Source organism: Ambystoma mexicanum (assembly GCF_040938575.1).
Source record: "Ambystoma mexicanum isolate Mex_15411 chromosome 12 unlocalized genomic scaffold, UKY_AmexF1_1 Mex_chr12_unloc.2, whole genome shotgun sequence".
NCBI lineage: Eukaryota > Metazoa > Chordata > Amphibia > Caudata > Ambystomatidae > Ambystoma > Ambystoma mexicanum.
In genome coordinates, this window is record NW_027182323.1 from 7,652,890 (window position 1) to 7,680,331 (window position 27,442).

General features: G+C 46.5%; 3 non-coding genes across 3 annotated transcripts; all 3 read right to left on the reverse strand.

Moving 5' to 3' along the window:
* Positions 1 to 6,864: 6,864 nt before the first annotated feature.
* On the reverse strand, positions 6,865 to 6,937 carry TRNAM-CAU (transfer RNA methionine (anticodon CAU)). Its single transcript has one exon. It is a non-coding gene; the product is annotated as a tRNA-Met (tRNA).
* Positions 6,938 to 14,061: 7,124 nt separating this feature from the next.
* On the reverse strand, positions 14,062 to 14,134 carry TRNAM-CAU (transfer RNA methionine (anticodon CAU)). Its single transcript has one exon. It is a non-coding gene; the product is annotated as a tRNA-Met (tRNA).
* Positions 14,135 to 21,259: 7,125 nt separating this feature from the next.
* TRNAM-CAU (transfer RNA methionine (anticodon CAU)) lies at positions 21,260 to 21,332 on the reverse strand. The gene has a single exon. It is a non-coding gene; the product is annotated as a tRNA-Met (tRNA).
* Positions 21,333 to 27,442: the final 6,110 nt, after the last annotated feature.

Consider the following 27,442-nt stretch of genomic DNA (forward strand, 5'->3'; position numbering starts at 1 on the left):
TTTACTGAAGGTGATTTCCCTTGCAGAAAAAGTCGTCTACAACCAGAGAGGGTGAGGGGAGTTAGTCATGCTGATCGAATTTCACCGCTAGACGGCGCAGAAAGTTGTCAACAGTGAAGGAAATGTGATGTATACTAGAATGGCCTGCATCCCTTGCGGTATAGATCCAGGGATGGAGCCAGCCTCCATTTTCTGGTGGGATGCTGGAGGGAAGGTTTGCCTGCTGATCAGCTTCCTGCATGACCACGAGAGTGCGTAAAAGCTGTCATATAGCAGTCAGGCTCGGACTGGGACAAGAAAGACGGCCGGGCACCTAAAAGAAAAGTGCCCAGTCCTTCGCCTCAAAAAGAGGGGCCCTCAAACCAGCATCCGTGAATCACGTCAATTCACAACATTGCATGCACCGGTAAGATAACCAAATGGGCGACTACACCTGCTGCAGAAATCTGTGGAGGCATGTTATGGTATCAGGTGTGACCTGCCTTACAGAGGCAGCTCACATCCTGTAAGCTGGTCTTGAGTACCTGGCACACACTGCCAACAACTCCCACACTTTGTTGGGGCCACCTGTTACCGCTGGCGATACCACAACTCTCTGAACTTGCAGGGCATAGCTCCTGCAAGAACACGTTATGCTCGAGGCCACGCACCGGTATGATAATCCAGTGGGTGAACACACCTGCCGCAGGAATCTGTTGAATTAGGTTGTGTGTCGCACAGGCATCACCCGGCATTACAGAAGAATCACAGATACACCCCACGTTGTGAATGCGAGTACCTGGGCTGGCCCACGCTGCCTCAATCTACCACTCTCCATTGGTGCCACTGAGGACCCCAAGCCAATCCGACAACTCACCCCTGCAAGAACAGGCTATGCATGAAAAGGAGTGGGTTAATGCATGTGCTGTACAATTCTGGGGACTGTGATGTGTGCAGTGGTGGAAGTGGAAATACGAAACTAGTGGTACTCTGGCTGCATCCAAAAAGGAGGGAGTGGGATGGCCAAACAGCTGTTGGAGGGGGGTGGGTGGAATGGACTAGGAGGATCACAAACTTTGGCTGAACGCTAAGCGCCACTCTTCAAATTTGATCACATACCTTCCAAGCTTGACTGGGTACAAATAGTTTGGATTTCAAGGCCTTCAGTAATAATGTCTTATAGAGTTTACTTACAAAAAACAGAAATGGCATAATCGAGCCACATGTCAACATGTAAATCCGTATAGCAACATGTTAAGCCAAAAGAATATTTTGTGGCTTTAATTTTCACATCCTGAATAGTAAGCTATACGTCCCAGAAGGTGAGATAATGGCAACCTGAAAAATCTATATAAACACACTGTACTTTCAGTGATTTAACACATGCAACAAAATAAGTTGTGCAATAAACACTGATATGGAGATTCATTGTCACAAAATTCCAGCTGGCCCAACTTCCTCCTGCCCATCCATCCATCCATGGATCCATTACTATATACACCAACCTATGCCGTCCATCCATCCATTCATCTATCCATTGGTCAAGGCACTCTGTAGCGCATAAAGGAATTCAGGTGGGAATTCATGAACCTTGAAGAGGGTTTTTCTTTTAAACAGGTGCTTTTTGGTTGGTGAAGCTCTGTTGCTGGCACACAGATAGCTGCATCATAAGAGCAGCAGAGTAAATATGTAAACTTTGTGTCTCAATGATGCTTCTGTGCTTTGCTCTGTTAAGCGAGTCCACTTAAAAAAGGCACATAATTAGGATAATACATTAATGCACTTTCTGGCTCCATATTTACAGTCTCGTTCACAGGACTGAGCAAAATTTGCAGTGAACTGCATGTGCCTGCAGTTTCTGGGGCATTTCCACGTAAAGCGCACTCACATGCTGAGCGGCAATAGACAGGGACTCTATGCCTGCAAAGTTCCCATTGCCATCAACTCTCAGATCCTCCAGCACACGACTGGCCCTTACAGCAGTAGTGGTGGAAGAAGGGTGCATCAAACTGGCTGTGCTAGGTCAAAACTGTGTGGAGTGTGCTCGGCGTTGAATGAACGAGCCACGTTTCAAGAGACCTAAAACTGAACAGATCTAATCTTTTGCCCTGCATTTCCAAGCACTAATTCAACTTATTTTTTCATCAGAAGCATACACATTGAACCACCATTCTCCAATCTGTCTACCTGCCCCAGGCTAACCACAAGGTACTCTCCCCAGAGAACCGGACCTGATGCATCAGCAGATTAATAATTGCTGGAATGCCTCATCTGCTCGTTGTCCATGAAAGCGATGTTGAAAAAATTTGATTAGTGACATAAAGCAACTACTTTTGGTGCATATTTCAAGATATCAGTCATCAGGTGGAGCGTGCTGTGTTGCTGACCTGCACCAACCATAAAGAAGATCACTGCAGGTAAAAGGGGAGTTTAGAAATAAAAAAAATATTTGTATGCATATGCAGTGTGTATGTGCGTCGCAAATTGATACCAGCACAGGGTGGGTTAGTCTCTCCAAAACATCTCTGCAGTCATGGACCTCGTCTCGGCCGATTTAAATGAACATAAAACACGCAGAATGTGTGGAGGCATGTAGTCCGTTTACACGCACTTCCATGTACTGCACGATCCTACAGAGAGAGAGTTACAGAAATGGGCAGGGCCAGCCGCACAATGGAACTTAATTGTTTGAAAAAGAAACTAAACTCGGAGCATGATTTCCTGAACTATACAGAATGGAACAGACAGTTGTGTTAGATCAAACAAATCATTGAACTCTGCCATGCGTACACTTTAGCGTATTCACTGTTAGAAATGTAAAAGATAAGGGAATGGGATCTTAGGGCACATATTTCTTTAAGATATATAGATTGTTACTGGGACATTTCACTCTGTCAAAAAGGATGTTTTCATGATGTCATGTTCCATTGAAGTATGTGTACATTGGGCAGTTTACCCGCTGGGTATGTCATTTCAGTTATACACACTCTGCTATCTGGTGCTGGGAATTATTTTCTTGTTCATTCAGTTAACTTAATAAAGGTTCATTTTTAACAAATACATATATTTTTAGATTTACTGGTAGCACTAGGAATACTAGTAACAAGAGAATAAAAGTACAAAGCAAGCAAAACTGCAAAATAAACGGTGTGCTCTTAGCGGCATGCCTACAGTGACTTCTAAATGAAGCAATGCTTCAACGGGTCTATGGCATGGATGGCTGCTCTGCTTTCTTTCTCCTTTTGACCTTCAGCACATCTATCCTTTTCAAGAAGTAGCCGGGTCCTTTCTATTCATTTTAAAGAGGTTTCAGACGGCAGCAGCTTCAGGGCAATCACTAGTTAATTTAAGTTGCTTAACAGCAGGGGTCTTTGCATGGAGTGGATGGGCCTCGAGTACTGGGCTTGCAGACGGTCTACAAGCCCAGTCCAGTCCTCCAGAGTAAAAAAAGCTATAAAGGGTAGATGACCTGGCCGGGCACTGGCCCCTTTATTTTATGTTTTTATCTTTACTTACTATTTGTGATCACGTCGGCCCACGTGCATGCACAAATAATGTCTTCTGCTGTCCACCTCGGCTGGGTTGCAGAGCTGGGTTGAGCTAGGCGGAGCCTTCTGTTGGCCTGCTGTAGCTCCGGATAGAGGCCTTGTCGCTGTTGTTACACTTGCAAGTTGCATGTGCTTTGCTTTGCAATAGCCAGAGGGCCAGAGGCCTGCAGGCTGCTACTCCATGTCAAAAATTCCTTCCTTGTTTACCAAATGTGCGGGGGGCTGTCGTGGTGAGTGACCGACCGCACCCAGACCCAGCAGCACAATACACCATGCACATGCGGTCCGCTCACGTGATTGACTGCCAAGCCAGCCCAAGCCACATTGCAGCAGCAGGCCCCTGGCAGTTGCCTGGTCGCTGCCCCGACGCTCACAGCGAGGAGGACTATACACTAGGCAGGTCACCCCGCGCACCACCCTAACCCAAAACAAACATGCACACAACACAGGACAGGAACCGCCCATATCAGAAGGCGAGCTCTCAGCTCTCTCCCTCCCAACCCCCAGGACAATTTGTTACAATTTGGTGTTTAACCTGGCACCACACCGGCAGATGGCTGGGGACACACACTGCCCATCACGGCCTCAGCTATTGTGTGCATTCATCAAAGCAAAGTTAACACTTACTAAGTGTTAACCTTCTTTGATGGATGCCTTCTGCATTCCATCAGCTGTGCGGCGGCGAGTAACTCAGAGCAATATGTAACATTACCTTGCCTAAAGTAACTTAAGTTACTCAATCGCAAAAATAATGTTATATTCCAAACTGGCCCCAGGGTGGCTTGTAAAACTGGCCCCAGGCCATCCCGAGTCCGAATTGCATTCTGCCGGTGGCAGAACGTCCGATAGGGCAGTCCGCCCCTGACAGCAGTGAAGGAAATGAGATGCAAACTACAGTGCCCTGAATCCCCTGAGGTATAAATACAGGGTTTGAGCAACTCTCAACTTTTGATTGGGGGGAGGTTGCATTTTGGTGGCTGATGGACAGTTTTGAAAAGTGTGTTACAAGTGGAGCCATGCATGGTCACCCAACGCCTAGTGCCCCTCCAAGTGCCTGCAAGCCCACTATCAATTGTGCCTATGTTTTGTGCACTCTTACCTCGGTAACCCACAGCATACAAACGTGTCTCTCTGCACCCGACTGACATGAGGAAAATATGTGAAGCTTAATGTCAGTGCTGATAAGTTTTCTGTGCTGCAAATCAAACAGGGCAACTTCTCGAGACCAGGCGAGATGACTAAAGTTCCCAGCCTATCAAGCAAACATGCATCGGAGTCTCACCAGAACTGGATGTGTGGCCTGCAGGTTATACAGAGAGGTCTGAAGTCAGTCCATTAACCCATTGGGCACTCTTATCTGGTTTCAAACTGGGGACTTGCACATTTCAAATTCAGAGGAGCGCTTCTGGAAAATTAGGTGTTCTGGAATGCAGGTCGGAATCTGTCAGTGACTGGCCATGCAAATAACTTTCAGGTGTGTCATTTATTCTTTGGAGATGACCCCCACACACCGCTCCCTGCCACTCCTGACCCCAGGGGAGTATACAGCATTGCAAGAGTGGGGGAGCGAGCCACAAAAAAGTCCTGCAACATGTCCCCCAAACACAGCTTGGAAAATCCAGACTAAACTGACATGCAATCGTTTCCGCCGCGCCATTTGATAAACAACGGCGTGTGCGCTGCAGCTAGAACTTTACTTTCTTAAGTCCCTGAGCGCATTCACTAGTCCGATTTCAGAAATTAGTCAAATCATTTCTTTCTGGAGTCGTACACTCTGACCCCGGAAAGAAATGACCTGACTTCTTTCAGAAGTTCAGACTAGTAAATGCGCGCAGGACTGGAGCTGAAGTCAGAGCATGCAACACTGTCTGGTGTCCATGTCCCTCACCGCTCCAGGCTGCATCTGATGCAGCAGCCCAAAACGAGGTGGGACATGGGCACCTATTTGCCGTGTGCTGTTGGTCGAATGGCAAAACCCTCGTTGTTAGGGTGGACAACTTCACAAAATGGTTTCACAGGACACTGTCCTTGCCCTTCCGAACTCCCAAGCATCCACAATCCCATTTGGCGTGTTATGTGCCCCACCGAGACCTATCAAACCTTGGGGATTGTCCCAGGGTCTCTGGGTTTTCATGCTCTTCTCCGAGTACCTGGGGAAGAGCAAGAAATCTCTGGGTTTGTATGGGCCGGCAATAAAATGCAGTGCCTCTCTTCTCTCATATCTCGTCGGTGATCTGAGGATGGCTGTGTGACAAGCAAGGTAAACAACCCCGCTCAGGCAGAAAAGAGCGACCACCGTGGTATTTGAACACTTAACATCTCTTTGTAATCGTCAGTGAATAGTAATGAGGGGACATTAGTTATTTTGTAGCTCAAAGCCCAAAATTAAGTTGCAGAGAGTTATCCAAGTCTTTGCCTGTTTTCAAGGCAAAAACATTTGAACTGTTTCTCATTTTCAGGCACCTGCCGGCAGTGAATTCACTGTATCACTGGCACCGTTAACAGCGGTGCCAGTGATTCAGTGGTTCTCAATGGGCACTTACCGTGACTGCGCCAGCTGCAATATCCCGGTAATATCGGGATATCGGGCGGTGGAAGCAGTAAGCTGTGTTTGCTGTTGGCGGCTTACCGGCAAACTCGTAAGGAACACCATAGTCTTTCCGATAAAAGACATGCCGCTACTCTGGGCTGGCAAGTACCCGCCCATTTAAAGCACATTAGTACATAATGCCCCGAGAGTAGATGATGCTAGACTTTGGTTTTTGTGTTGTGTTTCAATGTACAGCTCAGATGAAGCAACTGCAGTTGTCTTGTTCTCGGACCCAAAATGGGATGCTTTCTTGAATCTATAGGTTGCCTTGATAACTAACCGGTAGGCTTTCAAAGGCACTGGACCATTCTTATTGACAGGAGTGGATATCAAGAAAATGGCAGACCTGTGTGATTTTGGGAATTCATTTTTTGAAATCTCCTGTCAACCTTCAACGTAATCCGTGATGAGATTCCCCCGGATCCATATATATTGGTTTGAGTGCGGCACCATACGTTGCCTGGATCACATGCTTTTTTACACACGAGCACAAACTATCTTTCTCCTGCACTTTGAATGACATGAGCTGGTAATCCCGCGTTCCTTTGAGATTAATCGAAAACCAGGCCACTGTTACTGCAATTAATATGATTTATTAATGGATGACTTGATTTATGAATGGATGAATTGGAGTGAGAATGTGCAGTGATTTCATGGATCTGCACAACAGCCGAAGGAGAATAATATTTAAAAGTAAAGGTTGAAAAGGCCCGAAGCAGTTAATTCTAATGAATAGTCAAAAGTAAATGCCCTCTGTGAGGCTCGAACTCACGACCTTCAGATTATGAGACTGACGCGCTGCCTACTGCGCTAAGAAGGCACTGTCGTTCTGTACCTCAACACGGCCTATACCAGAAACCCAGGCCAATTGCATTTATGTATATTGGCTTCCATGCTGTCACTGCTATCATTACATTCAAACTCTCCTTAAGACTACCAATAATAGTTTTCAGATTCGATTTTGTTCTGCATATGCTAATGATTCTGCATCTAAAACTTGCCACAATACTACAGAATCGGATAAAAAAAACAATGTTGAAAAGTAGAACACCTGCTGAGCTCATTTCACCCATAAACATTTTTACTGAAGGTGATTTCCCTTGCAGAAAAAGTCGTCTACAACCAGAGAGGGTGAGGGGAGTTAGTCATGCTGATCGAATTTCACCGCTAGACGGCGCAGAAAGTTGTCAACAGTGAAGGAAATGTGATGTATACTAGAATGGCCTGCATCCCTTGCGGTATAGATCCAGGGATGGAGCCAGCCTCCATTTTCTGGTGGGATGCTGGAGGGAAGGTTTGCCTGCTGATCAGCTTCCTGCATGACCACGAGAGTGCGTAAAAGCTGTCATATAGCAGTCAGGCTCGGACTGGGACAAGAAAGACGGCCGGGCACCTAAAAGAAAAGTGGCCAGTCCTTCGCCTCAAAAAGAGGGGCCCTCAAACCAGCATCCGTGAATCACGTCAATTCACAACATTGCATGCACCGGTAAGATAACCAAATGGGCGACTACACCTGCTGCAGAAATCTGTGGAGGCATGTTATGGTATCAGGTGTGACCTGCCTTACAGAGGCAGCTCACATCCTGTAAGCTGGTCTTGAGTACCTGGCACACACTGCCAACAACTCCCACACTTTGTTGGGGCCACCTGTTACCGCTGGCGATACCACAACTCTCTGAACTTGCAGGGCATAGCTCCTGCAAGAACACGTTATGCTCGAGGCCACGCACCGGTATGATAATCCAGTGGGTGAACACACCTGCCGCAGGAATCTGTTGAATTAGGTTGTGTGTCGCACAGGCATCACCCGGCATTACAGAAGAATCACAGATACACCCCACGTTGTGAATGCGAGTACCTGGGCTGGCCCACGCTGCCTCAATCTACCACTCTCCATTGGTGCCACCGCGGACCCCAAGCCAATCCGACAACTCACCCCTGCAAGAACAGGCTATGCATGAAAAGGAGTGGATTAATGCATGTGCTGTACAATTCTGGGGACTGTGATGTGTGCAGTGGTGGAAGTGGAAATACGAAACTAGTGGTACTCTGGCTGCATCCAAAAAGGAGGGAGTGGGATGGCCAAACAGCTGTTGGAGGGGGGTGGGTGGAATGGACTAGGAGGATCACAAACTTTGGCTGAACGCTAAGCGCCACTCTTCAAATTTGATCACATACCTTCCAAGCTTGACTGGGTACAAATAGTTTGGATTTCAAGGCCTTCAGTAATAATGTCTTATAGAGTTTACTTACAAAAAACAGAAATGGCATAATCGAGCCACATGACAACATGTAAATCCGTATAGCAACATGTTAAGCCAAAAGAATATTTTGTGGCTTTAATTTTCACATCCTGAATAGTAAGCTATACGTCCCAGAAGGTGAGATAATGGCAACCTGAAAAATCTATATAAACACACTGTACTTTCAGTGATTTAACACATGCAACAAAATAAGTTGTGCAATAAACACTGATATGGAGATTCATTGTCACAAAATTCCAGCTGGCCCAACTTCCTCCTGCCCATCCATCCATCCATGGATCCATTACTATATACACCAACCTATGCCGTCCATCCATCCATTCATCTATCCATTGGTCAAGGCACTCTGTAGCGCATAAAGGAATTCAGGTGGGAATTCATGAACCTTGAAGAGGGTTTTTCTTTTAAACAGGTGCTTTTTGGTTGGTGAAGCTCTGTTGCTGGCACACAGATAGCTGCATCATAAGAGCAGCAGAGTAAATATGTAAACTTTGTGTCTCAATGATGCTTCTGTGCTTTGCTCTGTTAAGCGAGTCCACTTAAAAAAGGCACATAATTAGGATAATACATTAATGCACTTTCTGGCTCCATATTTACAGTCTCGTTCACAGGACTGAGCAAAATTTGCAGTGAACTGCATGTGCCTGCAGTTTCTGGGGCATTTCCACGTAAAGCGCACTCACATGCTGAGCGGCAATAGACAGGGACTCTATGCCTGCAAAGTTCCCATTGCCATCAACTCTCAGATCCTCCAGCACACGGCTGGCCCTTACAGCAGTAGTGGTGGAAGAAGGGTGCATCAAACTGGCTGTGCTAGGTCAAAACTGTGTGGAGTGTGCTCGGCGTTGAATGAACGAGCCACGTTTCAAGAGACCTAAAACTGAACAGATCTAATCTTTTGCCCTGCATTTCCAAGCACTAATTCAACTTATTTTTTCATCAGAAGCATACACATTGAACCACCATTCTCCAATCTGTCTACCTGCCCCAGGCTAACCACAAGGTACTCTCCCCAGAGAACCGGACCTGATGCATCAGCAGATTAATAATTGCTGGAATGCCTCATCTGCTCGTTGTCCATGAAAGCGATGTTGAAAAAATTTGATTAGTGACATAAAGCAACTACTTTTGGTGCATATTTCAAGATATCAGTCATCAGGTGGAGCGTGCTGTGTTGCTGACCTGCACCAACCATAAAGAAGATCACTGCAGGTAAAAGGGGAGTTTAGAAATAAAAAAAATATTTGTATGCATATGCAGTGTGTATGTGCGTCGCAAATTGATACCAGCACAGGGTGGGTTAGTCTCTCCAAAACATCTCTGCAGTCATGGACCTCGTCTCGGCCGATTTAAATGAACATAAAACACGCAGAATGTGTGGAGGCATGTAGTCCGTTTACACGCACTTCCATGTACTGCACGATCCTACAGAGAGAGAGTTACAGAAATGGGCAGGGCCAGCCGCACAATGGAACTTAATTGTTTGAAAAAGAAACTAAACTCGGAGCATGATTTCCTGAACTATACAGAATGGAACAGACAGTTGTGTTAGATCAAACAAATCATTGAACTCTGCCATGCGTACACTTTAGCGTATTCACTGTTAGAAATGTAAAAGATAAGGGAATGGGATCTTAGGGCACATATTTCTTTAAGATATATAGATTGTTACTGGGACATTTCACTCTGTCAAAAAGGATGTTTTCATGATGTCATGTTCCATTGAAGTATGTGTACATTGGGCAGTTTACCCGCTGGGTATGTCATTTCAGTTATACACACTCTGCTATCTGGTGCTGGGAATTATTTTCTTGTTCATTCAGTTAACTTAATAAAGGTTCATTTTTAACAAATACATATATTTTTAGATTTACTGGTAGCACTAGGAATACTAGTAACAAGAGAATAAAAGTACAAAGCAAGCAAAACTGCAAAATAAACGGTGTGCTCTTAGCGGCATGCCTACAGTGACTTCTAAATGAAGCAATGCTTCAACGGGTCTATGGCATGGATGGCTGCTCTGCTTTCTTTCTCCTTTTGACCTTCAGCACATCTATCCTTTTCAAGAAGTAGCCGGGTCCTTTCTATTCATTTTAAAGAGGTTTCAGACGGCAGCAGCTTCAGGGCAATCACTAGTTAATTTAAGTTGCTTAACAGCAGGGGTCTTTGCATGGAGTGGATGGGCCTCGAGTACTGGGCTTGCAGACGGTCTACAAGCCCAGTCCAGTCCTCCAGAGTAAAAAAAGCTATAAAGGGTAGATGACCTGGCCGGGCACTGGCCCCTTTATTTTATGTTTTTATCTTTACTTACTATTTGTGATCACGTCGGCCCACGTGCATGCACAAATAATGTCTTCTGCTGTCCACCTCGGCTGGGTTGCAGAGCTGGGTTGAGCTAGGCGGAGCCTTCTGTTGGCCTGCTGTAGCTCCGGATAGAGGCCTTGTCGCTGTTGTTACACTTGCAAGTTGCATGTGCTTTGCTTTGCAATAGCCAGAGGGCCAGAGGCCTGCAGGCTGCTACTCCATGTCAAAAATTCCTTCCTTGTTTACCAAATGTGCGGGGGGCTGTCGTGGTGAGTGACCGACCGCACCCAGACCCAGCAGCACAATACACCATGCACATGCGGTCCGCTCACGTGATTGACTGCCAAGCCAGCCCAAGCCACATTGCAGCAGCAGGCCCCTGGCAGTTGCCTGGTCGCTGCCCCGACGCTCACAGCGAGGAGGACTATACACTAGGCAGGTCACCCCGCGCACCACCCTAACCCAAAACAAACATGCACACAACACAGGACAGGAACCGCCCATATCAGAAGGCGAGCTCTCAGCTCTCTCCCTCCCAACCCCCAGGACAATTTGTTACAATTTGGTGTTTAACCTGGCACCACACCGGCAGATGGCTGGGGACACACACTGCCCATCACGGCCTCAGCTATTGTGTGCATTCATCAAAGCAAAGTTAACACTTACTAAGTGTTAACCTTCTTTGATGGATGCCTTCTGCATTCCATCAGCTGTGCGGCGGCGAGTAACTCAGAGCAATATGTAACATTACCTTGCCTAAAGTAACTTAAGTTACTCAATCGCAAAAATAATGTTATATTCCAAACTGGCCCCAGGGTGGCTTGTAAAACTGGCCCCAGGCCATCCCGAGTCCGAATTGCATTCTGCCGGTGGCAGAACGTCCGATAGGGCAGTCCGCCCCTGACAGCAGTGAAGGAAATGAGATGCAAACTACAGTGCCCTGAATCCCCTGAGGTATAAATACAGGGTTTGAGCAACTCTCAACTTTTGTTTGGGGGGAGGTTGCATTTTGGTGGCTGATGGACAGTTTTGAAAAGTGTGTTACAAGTGGAGCCATGCATGGTCACCCAACGCCTAGTGCCCCTCCAAGTGCCTGCAAGCCCACTATCAATTGTGCCTATGTTTTGTGCACTCTTACCTCGGTAACCCACAGCATACAAACGTGTCTCTCTGCACCCGACTGACATGAGGAAAATATGTGAAGCTTAATGTCAGTGCTGATAAGTTTTCTGTGCTGCGAATCAAACAGGGCAACTTCTCGAGACCAGGCGAGATGACTAAAGTTCCCAGCCTATCAAGCAAACATGCATCGGAGTCTCACCAGAACTGGATGTGTGGCCTGCAGGTTATACAGAGAGGTCTGAAGTCAGTCCATTAACCCATTGGGCACTCTTATCTGGTTTCAAACTGGGGACTTGCACATTTCAAATTCAGAGGAGCGCTTCTGGAAAATTAGGTGTTCTGGAATGCAGGTCGGAATCTGTCAGTGACTGGCCATGCAAATAACTTTCAGGTGTGTCATTTATTCTTTGGAGATGACCCCCACACACCGCTCCCTGCCACTCCTGACCCCAGGGGAGTATACAGCATTGCAAGAGTGGGGGAGCGAGCCACAAAAAAGTCCTGCAACATGTCCCCCAAACACAGCTTGGAAAATCCAGACTAAACTGACATGCAATCGTTTCCGCCGCGCCATTTGATAAACAACGGCGTGTGCGCTGCAGCTAGAACTTTACTTTCTTAAGTCCCTGAGCGCATTCACTAGTCCGATTTCAGAAATTAGTCAAATCATTTCTTTCTGGAGTCGTACACTCTGACCCCGGAAAGAAATGACCTGACTTCTTTCAGAAGTTCAGACTAGTAAATGCGCGCAGGACTGGAGCTGAAGTCAGAGCATGCAACACTGTCTGGTGTCCATGTCCCTCACCGCTCCAGGCTGCATCTGATGCAGCAGCCCAAAACGAGGTGGGACATGGGCACCTATTTGCCGTGTGCTGTTGGTCGAATGGCAAAACCCTCGTTGTTAGGGTGGACAACTTCACAAAATGGTTTCACAGGACACTGTCCTTGCCCTTCCGAACTCCCAAGCATCCACAATCCCATTTGGCGTGTTATGTGCCCCACCGAGACCTATCAAACCTTGGGGATTGTCCCAGGGTCTCTGGGTTTTCATGCTCTTCTCCGAGTACCTGGGGAAGAGCAAGAAATCTCTGGGTTTGTATGGGCCGGCAATAAAATGCAGTGCCTCTCTTCTCTCATATCTCGTCGGTGATCTGAGGATGGCTGTGTGACAAGCAAGGTAAACAACCCCGCTCAGGCAGAAAAGAGCGACCACCGTGGTATTTGAACACTTAACATCTCTTTGTAATCGTCAGTGAATAGTAATGAGGGGACATTAGTTATTTTGTAGCTCAAAGCCCAAAATTAAGTTGCAGAGAGTTATCCAAGTCTTTGCCTGTTTTCAAGGCAAAAACATTTGAACTGTTTCTCATTTTCAGGCCCCTGCCGGCAGTGAATTCACTGTATCACTGGCACCGTTAACAGCGGTGCCAGTGATTCAGTGGTTCTCAATGGGCACTTACCGTGACTGCGCCAGCTGCAATATCCCGGTAATATCGGGATATCGGGCGGTGGAAGCAGTAAGCTGTGTTTGCTGTTGGCGGCTTACCGGCAAACTCGTAAGGAACACCATAGTCTTTCCGATAAAAGACATGCCGCTACTCTGGGCTGGCAAGTACCCGCCCATTTAAAGCACATTAGTACATAATGCCCCGAGAGTAGATGATGCTAGACTTTGGTTTTTGTGTTGTGTTTCAATGTACAGCTCAGATGAAGCAACTGCAGTTGTCTTGTTCTCGGACCCAAAATGGGATGCTTTCTTGAATCTATAGGTTGCCTTGATAACTAACCGGTAGGCTTTCAAAGGCACTGGACCATTCTTATTGACAGGAGTGGATATCAAGAAAATGGCAGACCTGTGTGATTTTGGGAATTCATTTTTTGAAATCTCCTGTCAACCTTCAACGTAATCCGTGATGAGATTCCCCCGGATCCATATATATTGGTTTGAGTGCGGCACCATACGTTGCCTGGATCACATGCTTTTTTACACACGAGCACAAACTATCTTTCTCCTGCACTTTGAATGACATGAGCTGGTAATCCCGCGTTCCTTTGAGATTAATCGAAAACCAGGCCACTGTTACTGCAATTAATGTGATTTATTAATGGATGACTTGATTTATGAATGGATGAATTGGAGTGAGAATGTGCAGTGATTTCATGGATCTGCACAACAGCCGAAGGAGAATAATATTTAAAAGTAAAGGTTGAAAAGGCCCGAAGCAGTTAATTCTAATGAATAGTCAAAAGTAAATGCCCTCTGTGAGGCTCGAACTCACGACCTTCAGATTATGAGACTGACGCGCTGCCTACTGCGCTAAGAAGGCACTGTCGTTCTATACCTCAACACGGCTTATACCAGAAACCCAGGCCAATTGCATTTATGTATATTGGCTTCCATGCTGTCACTGCTATCATTACATTAAAACTCTCCTTAAGACTACCAATAATAGTTTTCAGATTCGATTTTGTTCTGCATATGCTAATGATTCTGCATCTAAAACTTGCCACAATACTACAGAATCGGATAAAAAAAAACAATGTTGAAAAGTAGAACACCTGCTGAGCTCATTTCACCCATAAACATTTTTACTGAAGGTGATTTCCCTTGCAGAAAAAGTCGTCTACAACCAGAGAGGGTGAGGGGAGTTAGTCATGCTGATCGAATTTCACCGCTAGACGGCGCAGAAAGTTGTCAACAGTGAAGGAAATGTGATGTATACTAGAATGGCCTGCATCCCTTGCGGTATAGATCCAGGGATGGAGCCAGCCTCCATTTTCTGGTGGGATGCTGGAGGGAAGGTTTGCCTGCTGATCAGCTTCCTGCATGACCACGAGAGTGCGTAAAAGCTGTCATATAGCAGTCAGGCTCGGACTGGGACAAGAAAGACGGCCGGGCACCTAAAAGAAAAGTGGCCAGTCCTTCGCCTCAAAAAGAGGGGCCCTCAAACCAGCATCCGTGAATCACGTCAATTCACAACATTGCATGCACCGGTAAGATAACCAAATGGGCGACTACACCTGCTGCAGAAATCTGTGGAGGCATGTTATGGTATCAGGTGTGACCTGCCTTACAGAGGCAGCTCACATCCTGTAAGCTGGTCTTGAGTACCTGGCACACACTGCCAACAACTCCCACACTTTGTTGGGGCCACCTGTTACCGCTGGCGATACCACAACTCTCTGAACTTGCAGGGCATAGCTCCTGCAAGAACACGTTATGCTCGAGGCCACGCACCGGTATGATAATCCAGTGGGTGAACACACCTGCCGCAGGAATCTGTTGAATTAGGTTGTGTGTCGCACAGGCATCACCCGGCATTACAGAAGAATCACAGATACACCCCACGTTGTGAATGCGAGTACCTGGGCTGGCCCACGCTGCCTCAATCTACCACTCTCCATTGGTGCCACTGCGGACCCCAAGCCAATCCGACAACTCACCCCTGCAAGAACAGGCTATGCATGAAAAGGAGTGGATTAATGCATGTGCTGTACAATTCTGGGGACTGTGATGTGTGCAGTGGTGGAAGTGGAAATACGAAACTAGTGGTACTCTGGCTGCATCCAAAAAGGAGGGAGTGGGATGGCCAAACAGCTGTTGGAGGGGGGTGGGTGGAATGGACTAGGAGGATCACAAACTTTGGCTGAACGCTAAGCGCCACTCTTCAAATTTGATCACATACCTTCCAAGCTTGACTGGGTACAAATAGTTTGGATTTCAAGGCCTTCAGTAATAATGTCTTATAGAGTTTACTTACAAAAAACAGAAATGGCATAATCGAGCCACATGACAACATGTAAATCCGTATAGCAACATGTTAAGCCAAAAGAATATTTTGTGGCTTTAATTTTCACATCCTGAATAGTAAGCTATACGTCCCAGAAGGTGAGATAATGGCAACCTGAAAAATCTATATAAACACACTGTACTTTCAGTGATTTAACACATGCAACAAAATAAGTTGTGCAATAAACACTGATATGGAGATTCATTGTCACAAAATTCCAGCTGGCCCAACTTCCTCCTGCCCATCCATCCATCCATGGATCCATTACTATATACACCAACCTATGCCGTCCATCCATCCATTCATCTATCCATTGGTCAAGGCACTCTGTAGCGCATAAAGGAATTCAGGTGGGAATTCATGAACCTTGAAGAGGGTTTTTCTTTTAAACAGGTGCTTTTTGGTTGGTGAAGCTCTGTTGCTGGCACACAGATAGCTGCATCATAAGAGCAGCAGAGTAAATATGTAAACTTTGTGTCTCAATGATGCTTCTGTGCTTTGCTCTGTTAAGCGAGTCCACTTAAAAAAGGCACATAATTAGGATAATACATTAATGCACTTTCTGGCTCCATATTTACAGTCTCGTTCACAGGACTGAGCAAAATTTGCAGTGAACTGCATGTGCCTGCAGTTTCTGGGGCATTTCCACGTAAAGCGCACTCACATGCTGAGCGGCAATAGACAGGGACTCTATGCCTGCAAAGTTCCCATTGCCATCAACTCTCAGATCCTCCAGCACACGGCTGGCCCTTACAGCAGTAGTGGTGGAAGAAGGGTGCATCAAACTGGCTGTGCTAGGTCAAAACTGTGTGGAGTGTGCTCGGCGTTGAATGAACGAGCCACGTTTCAAGAGACCTAAAACTGAACAGATCTAATCTTTTGCCCTGCATTTCCAAGCACTAATTCAACTTATTTTTTCATCAGAAGCATACACATTGAACCACCATTCTCCAATCTGTCTACCTGCCCCAGGCTAACCACAAGGTACTCTCCCCAGAGAACCGGACCTGATGCATCAGCAGATTAATAATTGCTGGAATGCCTCATCTGCTCGTTGTCCATGAAAGCGATGTTGAAAAAATTTGATTAGTGACATAAAGCAACTACTTTTGGTGCATATTTCAAGATATCAGTCATCAGGTGGAGCGTGCTGTGTTGCTGACCTGCACCAACCATAAAGAAGATCACTGCAGGTAAAAGGGGAGTTTAGAAATAAAAAAAATATTTGTATGCATATGCAGTGTGTATGTGCGTCGCAAATTGATACCAGCACAGGGTGGGTTAGTCTCTCCAAAACATCTCTGCAGTCATGGACCTCGTCTCGGCCGATTTAAATGAACATAAAACACGCAGAATGTGTGGAGGCATGTAGTCCGTTTACACGCACTTCCATGTACTGCACGATCCTACAGAGAGAGAGTTACAGAAATGGGCAGGGCCAGCCGCACAATGGAACTTAATTGTTTGAAAAAGAAACTAAACTCGGAGCATGATTTCCTGAACTATACAGAATGGAACAGACAGTTGTGTTAGATCAAACAAATCATTGAACTCTGCCATGCGTACACTTTAGCGTATTCACTGTTAGAAATGTAAAAGATAAGGGAATGGGATCTTAGGGCACATATTTCTTTAAGATATATAGATTGTTACTGGGACATTTCACTCTGTCAAAAAGGATGTTTTCATGATGTCATGTTCCATTGAAGTATGTGTACATTGGGCAGTTTACCCGCTGGGTATGTCATTTCAGTTATACACACTCTGCTATCTGGTGCTGGGAATTATTTTCTTGTTCATTCAGTTAACTTAATAAAGGTTCATTTTTAACAAATACATATATTTTTAGATTTACTGGTAGCACTAGGAATACTAGTAACAAAAGAATAAAAGTACAAAGCAAGCAAAACTGCAAAATAAACGGTGTGCTCTTAGCGGCATGCCTACAGTGACTTCTAAATGAAGCAATGCTTCAACGGGTCTATGGCATGGATGGCTGCTCTGCTTTCTTTCTCCTTTTGACCTTCAGCACATCTATCCTTTTCAAGAAGTAGCCGGGTCCTTTCTATTCATTTTAAAGAGGTTTCAGACGGCAGCAGCTTCAGGGCAATCACTAGTTAATTTAAGTTGCTTAACAGCAGGGGTCTTTGCATGGAGTGGATGGGCCTCGAGTACTGGGCTTGCAGACGGTCTACAAGCCCAGTCCAGTCCTCCAGAGTAAAAAAAGCTATAAAGGGTAGATGACCTGGCCGGGCACTGGCCCCTTTATTTTATGTTTTTATCTTTACTTACTATTTGTGATCACGTCGGCCCACGTGCATGCACAAATAATGTCTTCTGCTGTCCACCTCGGCTGGGTTGCAGAGCTGGGTTGAGCTAGGCGGAGCCTTCTGTTGGCCTGCTGTAGCTCCGGATAGAGGCCTTGACGCTGTTGTTACACTTGCAAGTTGCATGTGCTTTGCTTTGCAATAGCCAGAGGGCCAGAGGCCTGCAGGCTGCTACTCCATGTCAAAAATTCCTTCCTTGTTTACCAAATGTGCGGGGGGCTGTCGTGGTGAGTGACCGACCGCACCCAGACCCAGCAGCACAATACACCATGCACATGCGGTCCGCTCACGTGATTGACTGCCAAGCCAGCCCAAGCCACATTGCAGCAGCAGGCCCCTGGCAGTTGCCTGGTCGCTGCCCCGACGCTCACAGCGAGGAGGACTATACACTAGGCAGGTCACCCCGCGCACCACCCTAACCCAAAACAAACATGCACACAACACAGGACAGGAACCGCCCATATCAGAAGGCGAGCTCTCAGCTCTCTCCCTCCCAACCCCCAGGACAATTTGTTACAATTTGGTGTTTAACCTGGCACCACACCGGCAGATGGCTGGGGACACACACTGCCCATCACGGCCTCAGCTATTGTGTGCATTCATCAAAGCAAAGTTAACACTTACTAAGTGTTAACCTTCTTTGATGGATGCCTTCTGCATTCCATCAGCTGTGCGGCGGCGAGTAACTCAGAGCAATATGTAACATTACCTTGCCTAAAGTAACTTAAGTTACTCAATCGCAAAAATAATGTTATATTCCAAACTGGCCCCAGGGTGGCTTGTAAAACTGGCCCCAGGCCATCCCGAGTCCGAATTGCATTCTGCCGGTGGCAGAACGTCCGATAGGGCAGTCCGCCCCTGACAGCAGTGAAGGAAATGAGATGCAAACTACAGTGCCCTGAATCCCCTGAGGTATAAATACAGGGTTTGAGCAACTCTCAACTTTTGTTTGGGGGGAGGTTGCATTTTGGTGGCTGATGGACAGTTTTGAAAAGTGTGTTACAAGTGGAGCCATGCATGGTCACCCAACGCCTAGTGCCCCTCCAAGTGCCTGCAAGCCCACTATCAATTGTGCCTATGTTTTGTGCACTCTTACCTCGGTAACCCACAGCATACAAACGTGTCTCTCTGCACCCGACTGACATGAGGAAAATATGTGAAGCTTAATGTCAGTGCTGATAAGTTTTCTGTGCTGCGAATCAAACAGGGCAACTTCTCGAGACCAGGCGAGATGACTAAAGTTCCCAGCCTATCAAGCAAACATGCATCGGAGTCTCACCAGAACTGGATGTGTGGCCTGCAGGTTATACAGAGAGGTCTGAAGTCAGTCCATTAACCCATTGGGCACTCTTATCTGGTTTCAAACTGGGGACTTGCACATTTCAAATTCAGAGGAGCGCTTCTGGAAAATTAGGTGTTCTGGAATGCAGGTCGGAATCTGTCAGTGACTGGCCATGCAAATAACTTTCAGGTGTGTCATTTATTCTTTGGAGATGACCCCCACACACCGCTCCCTGCCACTCCTGACCCCAGGGGAGTATACAGCATTGCAAGAGTGGGGGAGCGAGCCACAAAAAAGTCCTGCAACATGTCCCCCAAACACAGCTTGGAAAATCCAGACTAAACTGACATGCAATCGTTTCCGCCGCGCCATTTGATAAACAACGGCGTGTGCGCTGCAGCTAGAACTTTACTTTCTTAAGTCCCTGAGCGCATTCACTAGTCCGATTTCAGAAATTAGTCAAATCATTTCTTTCTGGAGTCGTACACTCTGACCCCGGAAAGAAATGACCTGACTTCTTTCAGAAGTTCAGACTAGTAAATGCGCGCAGGACTGGAGCTGAAGTCAGAGCATGCAACACTGTCTGGTGTCCATGTCCCTCACCGCTCCAGGCTGCATCTGATGCAGCAGCCCAAAACGAGGTGGGACATGGGCACCTATTTGCCGTGTGCTGTTGGTCGAATGGCAAAACCCTCGTTGTTAGGGTGGACAACTTCACAAAATGGTTTCACAGGACACTGTCCTTGCCCTTCCGAACTCCCAAGCATCCACAATCCCATTTGGCGTGTTATGTGCCCCACCGAGACCTATCAAACCTTGGGGATTGTCCCAGGGTCTCTGGGTTTTCATGCTCTTCTCCGAGTACCTGGGGAAGAGCAAGAAATCTCTGGGTTTGTATGGGCCGGCAATAAAATGCAGTGCCTCTCTTCTCTCATATCTCGTCGGTGATCTGAGGATGGCTGTGTGACAAGCAAGGTAAACAACCCCGCTCAGGCAGAAAAGAGCGACCACCGTGGTATTTGAACACTTAACATCTCTTTGTAATCGTCAGTGAATAGTAATGAGGGGACATTAGTTATTTTGTAGCTCAAAGCCCAAAATTAAGTTGCAGAGAGTTATCCAAGTCTTTGCCTGTTTTCAAGGCAAAAACATTTGAACTGTTTCTCATTTTCAGGCACCTGCCGGCAGTGAATTCACTGTATCACTGGCACCGTTAACAGCGGTGCCAGTGATTCAGTGGTTCTCAATGGGCACTTACCGTGACTGCGCCAGCTGCAATATCCCGGTAATATCGGGATATCGGGCGGTGGAAGCAGTAAGCTGTGTTTGCTGTTGGCGGCTTACCGGCAAACTCGTAAGGAACACCATAGTCTTTCCGATAAAAGACATGCCGCTACTCTGGGCTGGCAAGTACCCGCCCATTTAAAGCACATTAGTACATAATGCCCCGAGAGTAGATGATGCTAGACTTTGGTTTTTGTGTTGTGTTTCAATGTACAGCTCAGATGAAGCAACTGCAGTTGTCTTGTTCTCGGACCCAAAATGGGATGCTTTCTTGAATCTATAGGTTGCCTTGATAACTAACCGGTAGGCTTTCAAAGGCACTGGACCATTCTTATTGACAGGAGTGGATATCAAGAAAATGGCAGACCTGTGTGATTTTGGGAATTCATTTTTTGAAATCTCCTGTCAACCTTCAACGTAATCCGTGATGAGATTCCCCCGGATCCATATATATTGGTTTGAGTGCGGCACCATACGTTGCCTGGATCACATGCTTTTTTACACACGAGCACAAACTATCTTTCTCCTGCACTTTGAATGACATGAGCTGGTAATCCCGCGTTCCTTTGAGATTAATCGAAAACCAGGCCACTGTTACTGCAATTAATATGATTTATTAATGGATGACTTGATTTATGAATGGATGAATTGGAGTGAGAATGTGCAGTGATTTCATGGATCTGCACAACAGCCGAAGGAGAATAATATTTAAAAGTAAAGGTTGAAAAGGCCCGAAGCAGTTAATTCTAATGAATAGTCAAAAGTAAATGCCCTCTGTGAGGCTCGAACTCACGACCTTCAGATTATGAGACTGACGCGCTGCCTACTGCGCTAAGAAGGCACTGTCGTTCCGTACCTCAACACGGCCTATACCAGAAACCCAGGCCAATTGCATTTATGTATATTGGCTTCCATGCTGTCACTGCTATCATTACATTCAAACTCTCCTTAAGACTACCAATAATAGTTTTCAGATTCGATTTTGTTCTGCATATGCTAATGATTCTGCATCTAAAACTTGCCACAATACTACAGAATCGGATAAAAAAAAACAATGTTGAAAAGTAGAACACCTGCTGAGCTCATTTCACCCATAAACATTTTTACTGAAGGTGATTTCCCTTGCAGAAAAAGTCGTCTACAACCAGAGAGGGTGAGGGGAGTTAGTCATGCTGATCGAATTTCACCGCTAGACGGCGCAGAAAGTTGTCAACAGTGAAGGAAATGTGATGTATACTAGAATGGCCTGCATCCCTTGCGGTATAGATCCAGGGATGGAGCCAGCCTCCATTTTCTGGTGGGATGCTGGAGGGAAGGTTTGCCTGCTGATCAGCTTCCTGCATGACCACGAGAGTGCGTAAAAGCTGTCATATAGCAGTCAGGCTCGGACTGGGACAAGAAAGACGGCCGGGCACCTAAAAGAAAAGTGGCCAGTCCTTCGCCTCAAAAAGAGGGGCCCTCAAACCAGCATCCGTGAATCACGTCAATTCACAACATTGCATGCACCGGTAAGATAACCAAATGGGCGACTACACCTGCTGCAGAAATCTGTGGAGGCATGTTATGGTATCAGGTGTGACCTGCCTTACAGAGGCAGCTCACATCCTGTAAGCTGGTCTTGAGTACCTGGCACACACTGCCAACAACTCCCACACTTTGTTGGGGCCACCTGTTACCGCTGGCGATACCACAACTCTCTGAACTTGCAGGGCATAGCTCCTGCAAGAACACGTTATGCTCGAGGCCACGCACCGGTATGATAATCCAGTGGGTGAACACACCTGCCGCAGGAATCTGTTGAATTAGGTTGTGTGTCGCACAGGCATCACCCGGCATTACAGAAGAATCACAGATACACCCCACGTTGTGAATGCGAGTACCTGGGCTGGCCCACGCTGCCTCAATCTACCACTCTCCATTGGTGCCACCGCGGACCCCAAGCCAATCCGACAACTCACCCCTGCAAGAACAGGCTATGCATGAAAAGGAGTGGATTAATGCATGTGCTGTACAATTCTGGGGACTGTGATGTGTGCAGTGGTGGAAGTGGAAATACGAAACTAGTGGTACTCTGGCTGCATCCAAAAAGGAGGGAGTGGGATGGCCAAACAGCTGTTGGAGGGGGGTGGGTGGAATGGACTAGGAGGATCACAAACTTTGGCTGAACGCTAAGCGCCACTCTTCAAATTTGATCACATACCTTCCAAGCTTGACTGGGTACAAATAGTTTGGATTTCAAGGCCTTCAGTAATAATGTCTTATAGAGTTTACTTACAAAAAACAGAAATGGCATAATCGAGCCACATGACAACATGTAAATCCGTATAGCAACATGTTAAGCCAAAAGAATATTTTGTGGCTTTAATTTTCACATCCTGAATAGTAAGCTATACGTCCCAGAAGGTGAGATAATGGCAACCTGAAAAATCTATATAAACACACTGTACTTTCAGTGATTTAACACATGCAACAAAATAAGTTGTGCAATAAACACTGATATGGAGATTCATTGTCACAAAATTCCAGCTGGCCCAACTTCCTCCTGCCCATCCATCCATCCATGGATCCATTACTATATACACCAACCTATGCCGTCCATCCATCCATTCATCTATCCATTGGTCAAGGCACTCTGTAGCGCATAAAGGAATTCAGGTGGGAATTCATGAACCTTGAAGAGGGTTTTTCTTTTAAACAGGTGCTTTTTGGTTGGTGAAGCTCTGTTGCTGGCACACAGATAGCTGCATCATAAGAGCAGCAGAGTAAATATGTAAACTTTGTGTCTCAATGATGCTTCTGTGCTTTGCTCTGTTAAGCGAGTCCACTTAAAAAAGGCACATAATTAGGATAATACATTAATGCACTTTCTGGCTCCATATTTACAGTCTCGTTCACAGGACTGAGCAAAATTTGCAGTGAACTGCATGTGCCTGCAGTTTCTGGGGCATTTCCACGTAAAGCGCACTCACATGCTGAGCGGCAATAGACAGGGACTCTATGCCTGCAAAGTTCCCATTGCCATCAACTCTCAGATCCTCCAGCACACGGCTGGCCCTTACAGCAGTAGTGGTGGAAGAAGGGTGCATCAAACTGGCTGTGCTAGGTCAAAACTGTGTGGAGTGTGCTCGGCGTTGAATGAACGAGCCACGTTTCAAGAGACCTAAAACTGAACAGATCTAATCTTTTGCCCTGCATTTCCAAGCACTAATTCAACTTATTTTTTCATCAGAAGCATACACATTGAACCACCATTCTCCAATCTGTCTACCTGCCCCAGGCTAACCACAAGGTACTCTCCCCAGAGAACCGGACCTGATGCATCAGCAGATTAATAATTGCTGGAATGCCTCATCTGCTCGTTGTCCATGAAAGCGATGTTGAAAAAATTTGATTAGTGACATAAAGCAACTACTTTTGGTGCATATTTCAAGATATCAGTCATCAGGTGGAGCGTGCTGTGTTGCTGACCTGCACCAACCATAAAGAAGATCACTGCAGGTAAAAGGGGAGTTTAGAAATAAAAAAAATATTTGTATGCATATGCAGTGTGTATGTGCGTCGCAAATTGATACCAGCACAGGGTGGGTTAGTCTCTCCAAAACATCTCTGCAGTCATGGACCTCGTCTCGGCCGATTTAAATGAACATAAAACACGCAGAATGTGTGGAGGCATGTAGTCCGTTTACACGCACTTCCATGTACTGCACGATCCTACAGAGAGAGAGTTACAGAAATGGGCAGGGCCAGCCGCACAATGGAACTTAATTGTTTGAAAAAGAAACTAAACTCGGAGCATGATTTCCTGAACTATACAGAATGGAACAGACAGTTGTGTTAGATCAAACAAATCATTGAACTCTGCCATGCGTACACTTTAGCGTATTCACTGTTAGAAATGTAAAAGATAAGGGAATGGGATCTTAGGGCACATATTTCTTTAAGATATATAGATTGTTACTGGGACATTTCACTCTGTCAAAAAGGATGTTTTCATGATGTCATGTTCCATTGAAGTATGTGTACATTGGGCAGTTTACCCGCTGGGTATGTCATTTCAGTTATACACACTCTGCTATCTGGTGCTGGGAATTATTTTCTTGTTCATTCAGTTAACTTAATAAAGGTTCATTTTTAACAAATACATATATTTTTAGATTTACTGGTAGCACTAGGAATACTAGTAACAAGAGAATAAAAGTACAAAGCAAGCAAAACTGCAAAATAAACGGTGTGCTCTTAGCGGCATGCCTACAGTGACTTCTAAATGAAGCAATGCTTCAACGGGTCTATGGCATGGATGGCTGCTCTGCTTTCTTTCTCCTTTTGACCTTCAGCACATCTATCCTTTTCAAGAAGTAGCCGGGTCCTTTCTATTCATTTTAAAGAGGTTTCAGACGGCAGCAGCTTCAGGGCAATCACTAGTTAATTTAAGTTGCTTAACAGCAGGGGTCTTTGCATGGAGTGGATGGGCCTCGAGTACTGGGCTTGCAGACGGTCTACAAGCCCAGTCCAGTCCTCCAGAGTAAAAAAAGCTATAAAGGGTAGATGACCTGGCCGGGCACTGGCCCCTTTATTTTATGTTTTTATCTTTACTTACTATTTGTGATCACGTCGGCCCACGTGCATGCACAAATAATGTCTTCTGCTGTCCACCTCGGCTGGGTTGCAGAGCTGGGTTGAGCTAGGCGGAGCCTTCTGTTGGCCTGCTGTAGCTCCGGATAGAGGCCTTGTCGCTGTTGTTACACTTGCAAGTTGCATGTGCTTTGCTTTGCAATAGCCAGAGGGCCAGAGGCCTGCAGGCTGCTACTCCATGTCAAAAATTCCTTCCTTGTTTACCAAATGTGCGGGGGGCTGTCGTGGTGAGTGACCGACCGCACCCAGACCCAGCAGCACAATACACCATGCACATGCGGTCCGCTCACGTGATTGACTGCCAAGCCAGCCCAAGCCACATTGCAGCAGCAGGCCCCTGGCAGTTGCCTGGTCGCTGCCCCGACGCTCACAGCGAGGAGGACTATACACTAGGCAGGTCACCCCGCGCACCACCCTAACCCAAAACAAACATGCACACAACACAGGACAGGAACCGCCCATATCAGAAGGCGAGCTCTCAGCTCTCTCCCTCCCAACCCCCAGGACAATTTGTTACAATTTGGTGTTTAACCTGGCACCACACCGGCAGATGGCTGGCGACACACACTGCCCATCACGGCCTCAGCTATTGTGTGCATTCATCAAAGCAAAGTTAACACTTACTAAGTGTTAACCTTCTTTGATGGATGCCTTCTGCATTCCATCAGCTGTGCGGCGGCGAGTAACTCAGAGCAATATGTAACATTACCTTGCCTAAAGTAACTTAAGTTACTCAATCGCAAAAATAATGTTATATTCCAAACTGGCCCCAGGGTGGCTTGTAAAACTGGCCCCAGGCCATCCCGAGTCCGAATTGCATTCTGCCGGTGGCAGAACGTCCGATAGGGCAGTCCGCCCCTGACAGCAGTGAAGGAAATGAGATGCAAACTACAGTGCCCTGAATCCCCTGAGGTATAAATACAGGGTTTGAGCAACTCTCAACTTTTGTTTGGGGGGAGGTTGCATTTTGGTGGCTGATGGACAGTTTTGAAAAGTGTGTTACAAGTGGAGCCATGCATGGTCACCCAACGCCTAGTGTCCCTCCAAGTGCCTGCAAGCCCACTATCAATTGTGCCTATGTTTTGTGCACTCTTACCTCGGTAACCCACAGCATACAAACGTGTCTCTCTGCACCCGACTGACATGAGGAAAATATGTGAAGCTTAATGTCAGTGCTGATAAGTTTTCTGTGCTGCGAATCAAACAGGGCAACTTCTCGAGACCAGGCGAGATGACTAAAGTTCCCAGCCTATCAAGCAAACATGCATCGGAGTCTCACCAGAACTGGATGTGTGGCCTGCAGGTTATACAGAGAGGTCTGAAGTCAGTCCATTAACCCATTGGGCACTCTTATCTGGTTTCAAACTGGGGACTTGCACATTTCAAATTCAGAGGAGCGCTTCTGGAAAATTAGGTGTTCTGGAATGCAGGTCGGAATCTGTCAGTGACTGGCCATGCAAATAACTTTCAGGTGTGTCATTTATTCTTTGGAGATGACCCCCACACACCGCTCCCTGCCACTCCTGACCCCAGGGGAGTATACAGCATTGCAAGAGTGGGGGAGCGAGCCACAAAAAAGTCCTGCAACATGTCCCCCAAACACAGCTTGGAAAATCCAGACTAAACTGACATGCAATCGTTTCCGCCGCGCCATTTGATAAACAACGGCGTGTGCGCTGCAGCTAGAACTTTACTTTCTTAAGTCCCTGAGCGCATTCACTAGTCCGATTTCAGAAATTAGTCAAATCATTTCTTTCTGGAGTCGTACACTCTGACCCCGGAAAGAAATGACCTGACTTCTTTCAGAAGTTCAGACTAGTAAATGCGCGCAGGACTGGAGCTGAAGTCAGAGCATGCAACACTGTCTGGTGTCCATGTCCCTCACCGCTCCAGGCTGCATCTGATGCAGCAGCCCAAAACGAGGTGGGACATGGGCACCTATTTGCCGTGTGCTGTTGGTCGAATGGCAAAACCCTCGTTGTTAGGGTGGACAACTTCACAAAATGGTTTCACAGGACACTGTCCTTGCCCTTCCGAACTCCCAAGCATCCACAATCCCATTTGGCGTGTTATGTGCCCCACCGAGACCTATCAAACCTTGGGGATTGTCCCAGGGTCTCTGGGTTTTCATGCTCTTCTCCGAGTACCTGGGGAAGAGCAAGAAATCTCTGGGTTTGTATGGGCCGGCAATAAAATGCAGTGCCTCTCTTCTCTCATATCTCGTCGGTGATCTGAGGATGGCTGTGTGACAAGCAAGGTAAACAACCCCGCTCAGGCAGAAAAGAGCGACCACCGTGGTATTTGAACACTTAACATCTC